Below are 10000 nucleotides of genomic sequence, written 5' to 3'. Positions count from 1 at the left end.
TGGTCCAGTCGGGCGCACGGTTTCCGCATCCTCGTCTGAGTTGGCGAAGCTGTGGACGGGTGTAGCCCCCTCGGGCCGTGTGGTCCGGGCCCCTCCCCACATCCGTGCACCTTGGCCTTCCGGCCCGTAAAGCAAGGCGGTGGCCTCGTCAGTGACAAGTCACTTCCAGCCCGCATCGGGCGGCTACCCGTGTGCCCGCGCCGTCACTCCGCGTGGCTGCTGGTGACGTTGCCGCTCACTTGCACAAGTTGGGACTCCGAGATTACACAACGTGTCACGTGCCCGAGGCCGCACACGCCGTAAACGGGGGTAAGCCAGGTGTCTGCTCCAGGCCCTATGCTGTGATCCTCTTTCCGGGAGGGTCTCAAACTTGTGTCACCAGACAGGGTCGCCCCTGAGATTACGCGGAGTTGTTTTATACGACGCTCTGCCCACACAGGTGCTCAGTTAACACCGTGTGTCCGAGGTTGCTCTTGACAAACGCCATAAATAAACTCGAGGTGTCTTTGCGTTTTGACGGCCTCCTAGCCAACTGCAAAAGTTGTAACGTTTGAGAAGGGTTTGTACCGCTGGGCAGCACCTGCCGAAACCCCGTGAGGCGGCAGGGATGGGTGCTTGTTCTGTTCCTACCGTGGCCTTGACGTGGTGGCGTGGTGAGGGGGCCGGGGGGTCCGTGCTGGGAGCCTGGGCTGGGCGCGGGCTTGACAACACGCCGTCACTGGCTGCAGGATGCCCCCGAGCGGGTGTGGCCTCCCTTCCTGTGGGATGTGGGCCTCTCTGTCCGCCAGGCGGGGGGTGGGTGGAGGGACGCTGTCCGCGTAGGGGTGTGAAGGGGAAGGAGAGCTTACTCACGCACTCCCCCTTGCAGGAAGGGTTGAATGGGTGTGGGATGAAAACTGAAGATTCTTCCAGCACCGCTTCCCATAGGCCCGACATCACCTCAGGGGTGGGCCTGACTTGGGTCCTCTCAGAGCCATGACTGTCGTCCCCAGAGGCGTCCAGACCCTTAACAGCTTGGCCGCCGGCGATACCTGGGGTCCTCGATCGGGGGGCGTTTCCTCCTCTGCTGTCTGTCCCAGCGCCCCGCCACACGGTCAAGGTGGGAGAGGAGGTGTCCATGCTAAGGGCTGTTCCTCCTATGGGACCAGCACACTCTCCCAGGAGCCCAGAACTGCCAAGGAACAAGGGGGAAGTGGACGTAGCGAAAAGCTATGGGTGCGCGTCCTGGGCCCTCTGCTGGGGTCTGGGTGCTTTTGGCTCCCTGGGAAGATCCAGACACTGAGAGGGTCAGCCCCTCGAGTCTGTGAGGCCCCCCGTGTGTCTCATGCAAAACGGGGTTATGCAACGTGGGGCATCTTGGGAGTGTCCACGCGTCTCCGACGAGTGCTGGGTGGTGGGTCCAGCCAGGGGCCAGGTCCCTGGGCGGTGTGGCCAGGGTTCCGTCCAGTACCCAGTGGGGCCTCTGTGCCCCTCCGTGTTCACAGCTCACGGGCACCGCACGTCTCTGGCCTGTGAACTTGACGCTGTGCAAGCTCCCCTCTGCCTGGTGTTGGCCGGAGGTCCTGGGCCTGGTGCCTCCTGATCCCTCTGAGTCCCGCTTTCTCGCCGGCCTGCCCCCGTGGGTTTTGTGTAGGTCAGGGAGAACTTAGGGGCCACGTCTGCCCCAGGTGGGCTCTCACAGGCGGCACCTTCTGTGGACGGTTAGGGTGACCGGCGTCAGGGGCCTCGGCTCGTCCAAGGAGGAGACATTTCCTGTCTCCTCACCAGCCGTGTTGTGTGTGGGCTCACGTATCTGCCACATGACATGGGCGTCCTGGCTGGTGGAAGGCCCTGCCGTGAGCGTGTCCGAACGCGGCCGGCCCGACCTGCCCATCTGCACAGACACGGAGGACGGGCTCTCCCACAGCAGTTAGTCTGCCCATCATCCTGGTTCGAGGCCTCAGCGGTGCCTTCAGGCGCTGCTGTCATAGATCAGACCTTCGCATCTGCAGGATTGGGCGGGGGTGGGGGTGGGGGGTGGGGGGTGGGCGGCTCAGTGGCGTTGTGAGAAGGACGTGATGGCAGAAAGGTCCGGTTCTGCTCTCCGGCTGCAGGAGGGGCCGGACTGAGCTTTGGAGACCAGTACAGGAAAGATGGGAAACTGTGTGGGGGTGGGGCCGCCTGTCACTGGCCAGCAGGGGTCACGTGTGCAGGGCCCCTAGTGGCAGTATTGCCCGGGTGGGGGGCTGGCTGGGTGCCGAGGTGGCTCTCGGTGCACAACACCTTCCTTGGCTTCCTCTCCCGGGTCTGGGCTGTTCCAGGGTTATCCCCCAAGAGTGCCGGCTGCCACCCACTGTCCCCGGTGCCGTCTTCCATTTCTGCAGGGTGGACGTCGTGTCCCCCACCCCCACGCTGACTGGGCTTCTAGGGCCACGGGTTCAGGGTCCCCTCTGCCCATGCAGAGTTCTCCCACGAATGGGCGTTTCAATGAGGCCATTCAGTGAGCTCAGGCTTTCCGAGCGGGAGGCTAATCTATTGCCCCCCCCCACCCCCAGCCTCAATCATTAACGGGAATATACATTTCAAACGCTGTGTAAGGGATACGGGGCCCCGTACACTCTCAGGGAGCAGAGGAAAGGTGGGGTCATAACCTGTCTGACCTGGAAGCTTCTGTCTGATTTGCATTGCCCTGAAATTGATGGGGACAATGAAGTAATCACTGGGAATTGCACTCTCCCCCCTGAAAATCGAGCCAGCCCTTCTGGACGTCGGGACACGGGCGCGCAGCCCCTGCAGGGAGGGCGCCGTCCCCTGGGCATCTGGCTCCTATCAGTCCCGGAGGCTGCCGGGACACCCTCACGGTGAACCTTCCCGGCCGAGGCAGCCAGGCCCCGGGGATAATGAACCTGCCCGAGGAGGAGGAGGGGCCCCGCCCGCCAGACGCAAAAGGCCTAAATGATCTGTTTACAGTGATCTGAGAAACACCAGATTTTTTCAGAACCAGACCTGATCAGTCAACCCAGAGTGGGTGTGGGTGCTCTCTGCGGCCCCTGCCCTGGGCCCGTCCGTCTGTCCGTCCTTCCGGGCCCTCTGGCCTGCTGCTTTGAACCACTATCAAGGCCGAATTACCTTGGGAGGTAGTGGCAGTTCACTTGATTAGCATGGTGAATTAAAAGAAGGAGTCACAAGTGACCTGTCCGGCTCCTCCACACGGGTCCTTTGTATTCCCAGTGCGTCTCACCCCTGTTGTAAGAAGGTCAAAAATGAGAGAGAGAGAACAATTTTCAAGCGGCTAGCACTTAGGAGCAGAATTAACAATCACTCTGTATGTAATTGCCAGTTAATAGTAAATTGCCTTTTAGACTGTAAAATGCAATATAAACGGGTAGGCACCTAAAATTAAATTAATGAGATATTTGCTGCATTTAAAAGTGAATCGTGCAAATTAATAACTGAGCACAATGCTGGTTTTCATATTTGTCTGATAGCGTGTCATTTGCTTGTTTAATAGTAATTAGACCAGTCCTAGGGTAGCCTACCTGAGAAACTCCTGGTGTGGGCAGACCAAACGGTTTCACATTCGTAACTTCACCGGGAGAAACACGTCAAGTTGTTAAGAGCAATAAGAAATTATTTTTCAATTAGGATGTAGGCATTGCCGCGTTACTTGATTGAGACAAATTGGGATTTGTACGCTTCTAATTGAAATTACGTTAGAACGATAACTCGTTTCACAGACACGTTTCCGCGTGTGAGGCGTTCTTGCACGAGTGTGACTGTCGCTGTTGCCGCGAAGCGTCCACGTGACGAAACGGTTTCCTGGGGCACAGACACACCGAAGCTGGTCCGTCGTGGCTCCCCTTCCAGCATCGTCCCGCGGGGGTCCCGGGGTGGGGGTGGGGGGGGCTCTTAGGGTCGACGTCCTGCGCCTGAATGTTTGGCTGACCCACCTTCATTTTAGAGATTTCTTTTGCTCGATTACAGAAATTATCACAAATTACCGGGAGACGACATATTGTGTGCCACAGGCCAAAGCCAGTTATGGATCAAGGTCCTGGCAGTTAACAGCATGTCCAGAGCGGCCGCGGCGGGAGCCGGAGCGCTACACGCGTGGGCCAGGCTCAGGTCTGCAGTGCGTTTACTTGGCGGGGACATGAAAACGATTATTTTCTGCACAAAGATGTGCATTCAGCTTCCGGCTTGTGAAATCGTTACTCAGCCAGTAATTGCTAACAGTTTGTGTTCTTTCCGATACAGTATTTATGTTGTCGTTTGTTTGAAGTCAGATTGTGCCTTAAACGGGGGACGTGTCAAGGCGGGGACCGCCCTGTCCTCAGGTGCCGTCCCGGCCCTACGGGGTGACTGTTTCTGCGCCCAGGGCCTTCTGTGGCCTCCGGCAGACTTCCACCGTTTACCCCCCACCTCCTGTCACCCCTTGAAAGGCACTCATGTTTCTGAAGTGGTTTAAAGATCTTTTGTGTGCATTCAGATGTGATTCTGTCAACAGCACAGTGACACGCTGTAGAGTCAATAGTGCCCTTTGACCACAGGCAGCCCCAACCAGCCGTCCCCCCGGCCGGCGCTCTTCAGACAGATTACTTGTACCCACAGCACAAATGATTCCTAGTTCCCCCCCCTCCCCCATCATACTGTTTTCACTGTGCTGAACTGGATGCTGATGGCTTCTCGTCAATGGAAGCCACCTGATTATTTCAATGACAAATATTTAACCACATGTGTGGACCTGGTGGAGAAACAAATATTGTAATTACGGGCCCTGGAGTTTGGGGAAGCTTCCAGCCATGGAACCGTCTGCTGTGGCCAGCGAGGCCCCGTGGCTCTTGGCTGTTCCCTGTCTGCTCCTCTCTGTTGGCCACGACGGGGTTCACGGCTCCTACCCGGCGGTCGGAGGGTCCCTGGCAGGTAGACGCCTTGGCTTTTCTGTGAGGTTTGTGATGTGGGGCCTGCGTTTTCGGCTCAGGCCGTGTCCAGGCCTGTCCGGAGTCGGGGGGCCGGGACAGCTGTCTGCCTCGCGGACAGCTCCTGCACCCACCGCCATTTCTTGTCCCAACGCAGCCCGCCTGGGCTCTTGTCGTTTGTTTTCATACTGGCGGTAGAGGGCGGATTTCTTTTTAATGTTTATTTCTGAGAGAGTGGGGGGCGGGCAGAGAGGGAGACACAGAATCCGAAGCAGGCTCCAGGCTCCGAGCTGCCGGCACAGAGCCCGACAGGGGGGACTCGAACTCACAAACCGTGAGATCATGACCTGAGCTGAAGCTGGACGCTCGGCCGACTGAGCCCCCCCAGCCGCCCCTAGAGGGCAGAGTTTTGCCCTCTGACTGGGACGGTGTGTGCCTGGGGCTGGCTGGTCGTCTTTGGGGTCGTTGGCAGGACTCCTCGGGGCCCGGGGGAAGGGAGGGCACCCACCTGGTGCCCTCTGCACTGTGCGGTTCAGCATTAGGCCAGGTGGACATCAGTGAACCTGCCGGCATGCTGCCTGGGCCCTGGCGGTGTGGACATCCACAACATGCCCGTCTCAGGCCTGGCGCTGGGAGGGCTCCCGGGGTCACCGCTGTCCCCTTGCCTCCTGTCTCGAAGGAGGCCCAGGGAATGAGACACACCGCTTGTGCTATTGCACAAGTAGACTATTTGTCCTAATCAGTGACACCCATTTACTAGAATTGCTTAAAATGAACTATACCTCATACAGAAATCGCACATTTAGAGACTTCCATTCATCATCTGAAAATTGAGGGCCAGTAAACTTTTCTGCTCCTCCAGTGGGATCGTAGGCATGCATCAAAATGTTAAAAATGATTGGTGAGAGGGAGCTGTCACCCATTTATCAAGGAAAAGAACATTATTTGCTAATTTCCCAACCAGGCTGGTGACAGGGTGCTTCGTCTTTGGACCCACGGTGACCAGCATGGCCTTTTTGTTATTAGTACAAGTCAAGCGCTTTTGGGCAGTTGCTAACAAGACACATTTGTCTGTCATCAGAGGGGCTGTGGTTGTTTTCCAAGTGGCTGTGACCAAAGTCCGCTCCCTGCGCCCCGATTGGCCGCGCTTCCCGGGGCCGCGCTAGCCCAGGAGGAGAAACCAACTGATAAATCATGAAGTTTCCACGTCAAGGTGAAGGTATTGACTCTCCGGCACCAAACCTGACAAAATGTAGCCGAGAGGACACGGCCATTTATCTTCCCCAAAGGACAAAAGGGTCATCCGGGTTTCACTCAGTGGTCGTCGAGACGTGGACGGGCGGAGGAGGGGGCCTGGCCCTCTGCCCGCTGAGTCCCCGGCACGGGCAGGCTCCCTGGCTTCCCTGCCCACCCGGGGGGCCACGGGGAGAGTCACGGAAGGGGATGGGCTCACGTGCCGGGGGGTCTGTTCCGAGCCTCTGGTTGGCACGGATGCCTCGCGCGTTTCTGAGAACAGCTTGGAAAGGGCACGGGGTTGGGGAACGGGTGAACCCACCATTTGAAAGCACAACGTGAAATACAGTCAGCTGAAGTGCACAGCAAAGCAGAGATAACAAACGTACAAATAAAATCACGCAACTCACCCTGGCGAAAATCTACGAGTCCGGCGATGGAGACCAAGGGAGGCGTCGGAACAGCCTTTCGATGGAGAACCTTAGACGGAAGCGTGTGGTGCTTTCAGCGCTAAAGAAGGGGACTAGGTTAGGTGTCTCTGTGATCCTGGAAGAACAGAAGCCAGGACTACACGTCGCCGCGCCCCGGCAGGGATGCCACGGCCTCCTCCCGCCGGCTCTGTTTGGCTGGACGCAGGGCACGGTGCAGGGCCCAGGCTCGACCTGGACAGCGAGTGCGGTCCACTGTGGCATGCTGCACAGGCTGGGACGGGGACGCCCCTGTGAGCTCCGGGGCAGCCTGGGCTTTGTTCGGGGAAGGTCTGTGCACCTGTCCGTACACACTTGTTCCGTGTTGGCTTGGATCCCAAAAGCTCAGCCTGAGAAAAAGTACTTGTAAGAAATGATCATTCAGATCAGTTGGGCCTTTTTGATTCATTGTAGAAAAATACAAAATGAGTGATTCTTTTCTTAGAATCGTTTTTCAATAAAACAAGAACAAAGTGGAAAGCTATTAGTGACGCGGACGATTTGCTGACCCCCCCCCCCCCGCCGGAAAAAAAATAGAAGTTTCAAATACTCTTAACGAGCATACGGAGTAAGTTGGCCCCACAAGGGACCTGAGTGTATGTGGTGTTGCACGGATGCTCTGGAAGGCTCATTACAGACCGTGTTCAACTTTAAATACAGAAACTCCTGTGGAGACAATTGGCCGCTGCAGATCGTGCTAAGCATTGGTGTAAATCATCTTTAGAGGGAGTTTCTTTAAGGTGCAGCCTGGCGGTGGGTCTGTCTGTCCCTCCTCCTGTGCAGACTCCCCCTTCCCTGCCCTCGTGCGGCGGGCCTGCCTCACCTCTCCCACTCGCGGAAACCCTGCTGCCGAGCGTGGGTCCCAGGGCCGGGGTCCTCTCCCGCTCTGAGCGTCGGATGACCCTTGAGGACCTAGGTCAGGACCCCGAGGTGGCCAGATGCGGGGGATTCTGCCAGATTCCTTCTCTGTCTTGTCACGCCTTATTCTCTGAGGAGAAGGCCCTTGCCCGATGGCCCTCTGCCCTCCTCATCGCAGCCCCAGGGACACTGGACGGAGGGTGGGGGGCTGGGGGCCTGCAGGGTCGGACCCCTCTCCAGTCTTGTGGATCTGGGCGCCCGGCACTGGCAGGCAACCACAGGCTTTCCCACAAAAAGTCAGTCCATCCCTGGTGCTGGAGACCAACTGGTGCTTTTCCTAACGAACCCTCCCCGGTACAGAAACATCCCATGTAAAGTTTTAGGCCCCTCGGTGCTGGGCTGGTGGACAAGCCCCAGGCCAAGGGATTGCAGCCACTACAGCGGTTGTGTGGGTGCAGGAGCTACGTGACGCGGTTTTGCCACGTACCTGGCATTGGACGACAGCGCGTTCCCGGGCTAAAGCCTGTAAATTCAGAGGTCGTGTCAGAGTTGACTTTTGTGTTTTTTTTTTTTTTTCAACATTTATTTATTTTGGGGGCAGAGGGAGACAGAGCATGAACGGGGGAGGGGCAGAGAGAGAGGGAGACACAGAATCGGAAACAGGCTCCAGGCTCCAAGCCATCAGCCCAGAGCCCGACGCGGGGCTCGAACTCACGGACCGCGAGATCGTGACCTGGCTGAAGTCGGACGCTCAACCGACGGCGCCACCCAGGCGCCCCAGAGTTGACTTGTTTAAATACCACGAAAACGAGGTGTGGCGGTGCAGTGTCCCACGGCTCCCTGCCCGGGGGGGGGGGGGGGGGGCTCATGCTGACGTTCTGTCACAGCCCCCACGACAGCGCCCCAGGTCACTGGAGCTTCGTCAGGGTGCCGTGGAGAACAGCTGGGGTGCTTGGGGCCCTGCACCCCCGTCACCCATGCGCCCCCGCCCCTCACGGCCCAGGGTTCTGCAGAGGCTCGCGGCACCTGTCCTCTGCCCTTGGAACACGCGACTACCGGGAACGATGTTAGAGACGAGCGTGGCGTGGAAGGACGCGATAGTGAAGCTCCCTGTCCACGCGATTTGGAATTTAGCCTGGTGTCGGAAAACACTCAGGGTTTGCCCGATGCCCGCCCGCACCAGGTACTCAGCGGGGCCCTGCAGGCGATTCGGAGAAGGAGGGGTCTGGGTCTCACCGGTGCTCGGGGTGAGGCAGCCCTCGACGGTGGGTTCCTCAGCGGAGGAAGGAGCCGTGATGCCGGGTTCTGGGCTGCACTCGGCCGATGTCTGATGCATGAGCCACGTTTATAGTCTTGCTGACTCACAGTCTTATGGGAACGGAACAGGATATGGAAAAGAAGTGAATAAAACAGTGCTAAAAGTTGCTAAGTTCTGTGAGGAAGGGACAGCCGAGGCACCGGGGGTCTCCTAGGAGGGAGGTGGTGCGGGGTGGCTGGGGAGGCTGCCCCTGGACGTGGGCAGCAGGGGTGGGGAGTTTCCAGGCAGGGAGAAGAGTGTGGACCGAGTGTGAACTCCGAGCCAGTCTGGGTGAGAGGCAGGGCTGCGGGGTGGCGGGGAGGTCCCGTGAGGCCACAGGGGCCTTCTGATCCCAGTACACTGTGGGATTTCAGGACATCCTGTGTGGAAGCAAAACCATTTTACGCGAGCACGGAACTCAGAGTCCTGCGTGCAAGGCCCGTGGTTGGGGGATCCTAGCATTTACGTTAATCTTGGTGATGTCCTTAAGGGTTCTGCCTTAGAACATTCCTGTTCCTCACCCAGCCTGAAAACCAGGAGTGGGGGCCGCCCGAGTGGAGACTGCAAAGGGCAGTAATGTTGGGAAGCCGTTATGCTCCGTCAATGGGAGGCCTTCCCTGTGGACCCCCCTTCCCCAAAGCTGGGGTCGGCCTCATTCACCCCTGGGTGGACCTCTCTTCTTTACAGAAGTGCCAGCAGCGTCCTTATCATGAGACGGCGTTCCGACCAGGAAGAGCGTTTTCCTCAGTGGAGGGAGAGCTGGTGTGTAGAGTCTAATCCAGATTAGAGATGCTACCTTCACCTGAAATCTGGTTTTTTATGCAGGTGGAATTCATGTAGCATAAAATTCACCCAAAGCGTATACTTCGTAGGTTTTAGTCTGTGGACAGAGTTGTGCAAGCGTTGTTCATTCAAGAACATTTTCACTGTACGGAAAGGAACGTTGTACCCGTGAGCGGTCCCTGGGCGTTCCCCGTTCCTGTCCCTTGACTCCCCCTGCGCCCCCAGGACCCAGATCCCCTCCTGTGCACTTGCTCACTCCTGACGTTTCACGTAAATGGAATCACGCAGCACGTGGCCCTTTGTGACTGGCGTCTTTCACTCGGTGGCACGTCGGCCGCACGGTACCCACGTCACGTCTTCGTTCCTCTGCACGGCTGAAGACCGTGCAGTTCACCAGCTCACAGACACGTGGGTAATCACAGGTGCTGAAACCTTGGGGTGGACACGGGACAGTGTCACATTCA

The 10000-nt window shown here is 58.0% G+C and overlaps 1 protein-coding gene across 11 annotated transcripts in view; it reads left to right on the top strand.

The window, feature by feature from the left end:
* EBF3 (EBF transcription factor 3) overlaps positions 1-10000 on the top strand; it is a 127758-nt gene that overhangs the window by 98475 nt on the left and 19283 nt on the right. The window lies entirely within an intron of this gene.

This window comes from Prionailurus viverrinus, chromosome D2, assembly GCF_022837055.1.
Source record: "Prionailurus viverrinus isolate Anna chromosome D2, UM_Priviv_1.0, whole genome shotgun sequence".
Classification (NCBI taxonomy): Eukaryota; Metazoa; Chordata; class Mammalia; order Carnivora; family Felidae; genus Prionailurus; species Prionailurus viverrinus.
Note: the sequence above shows the minus strand (reverse complement) of the source record. Positions and strands in the feature narration are given on the sequence as shown.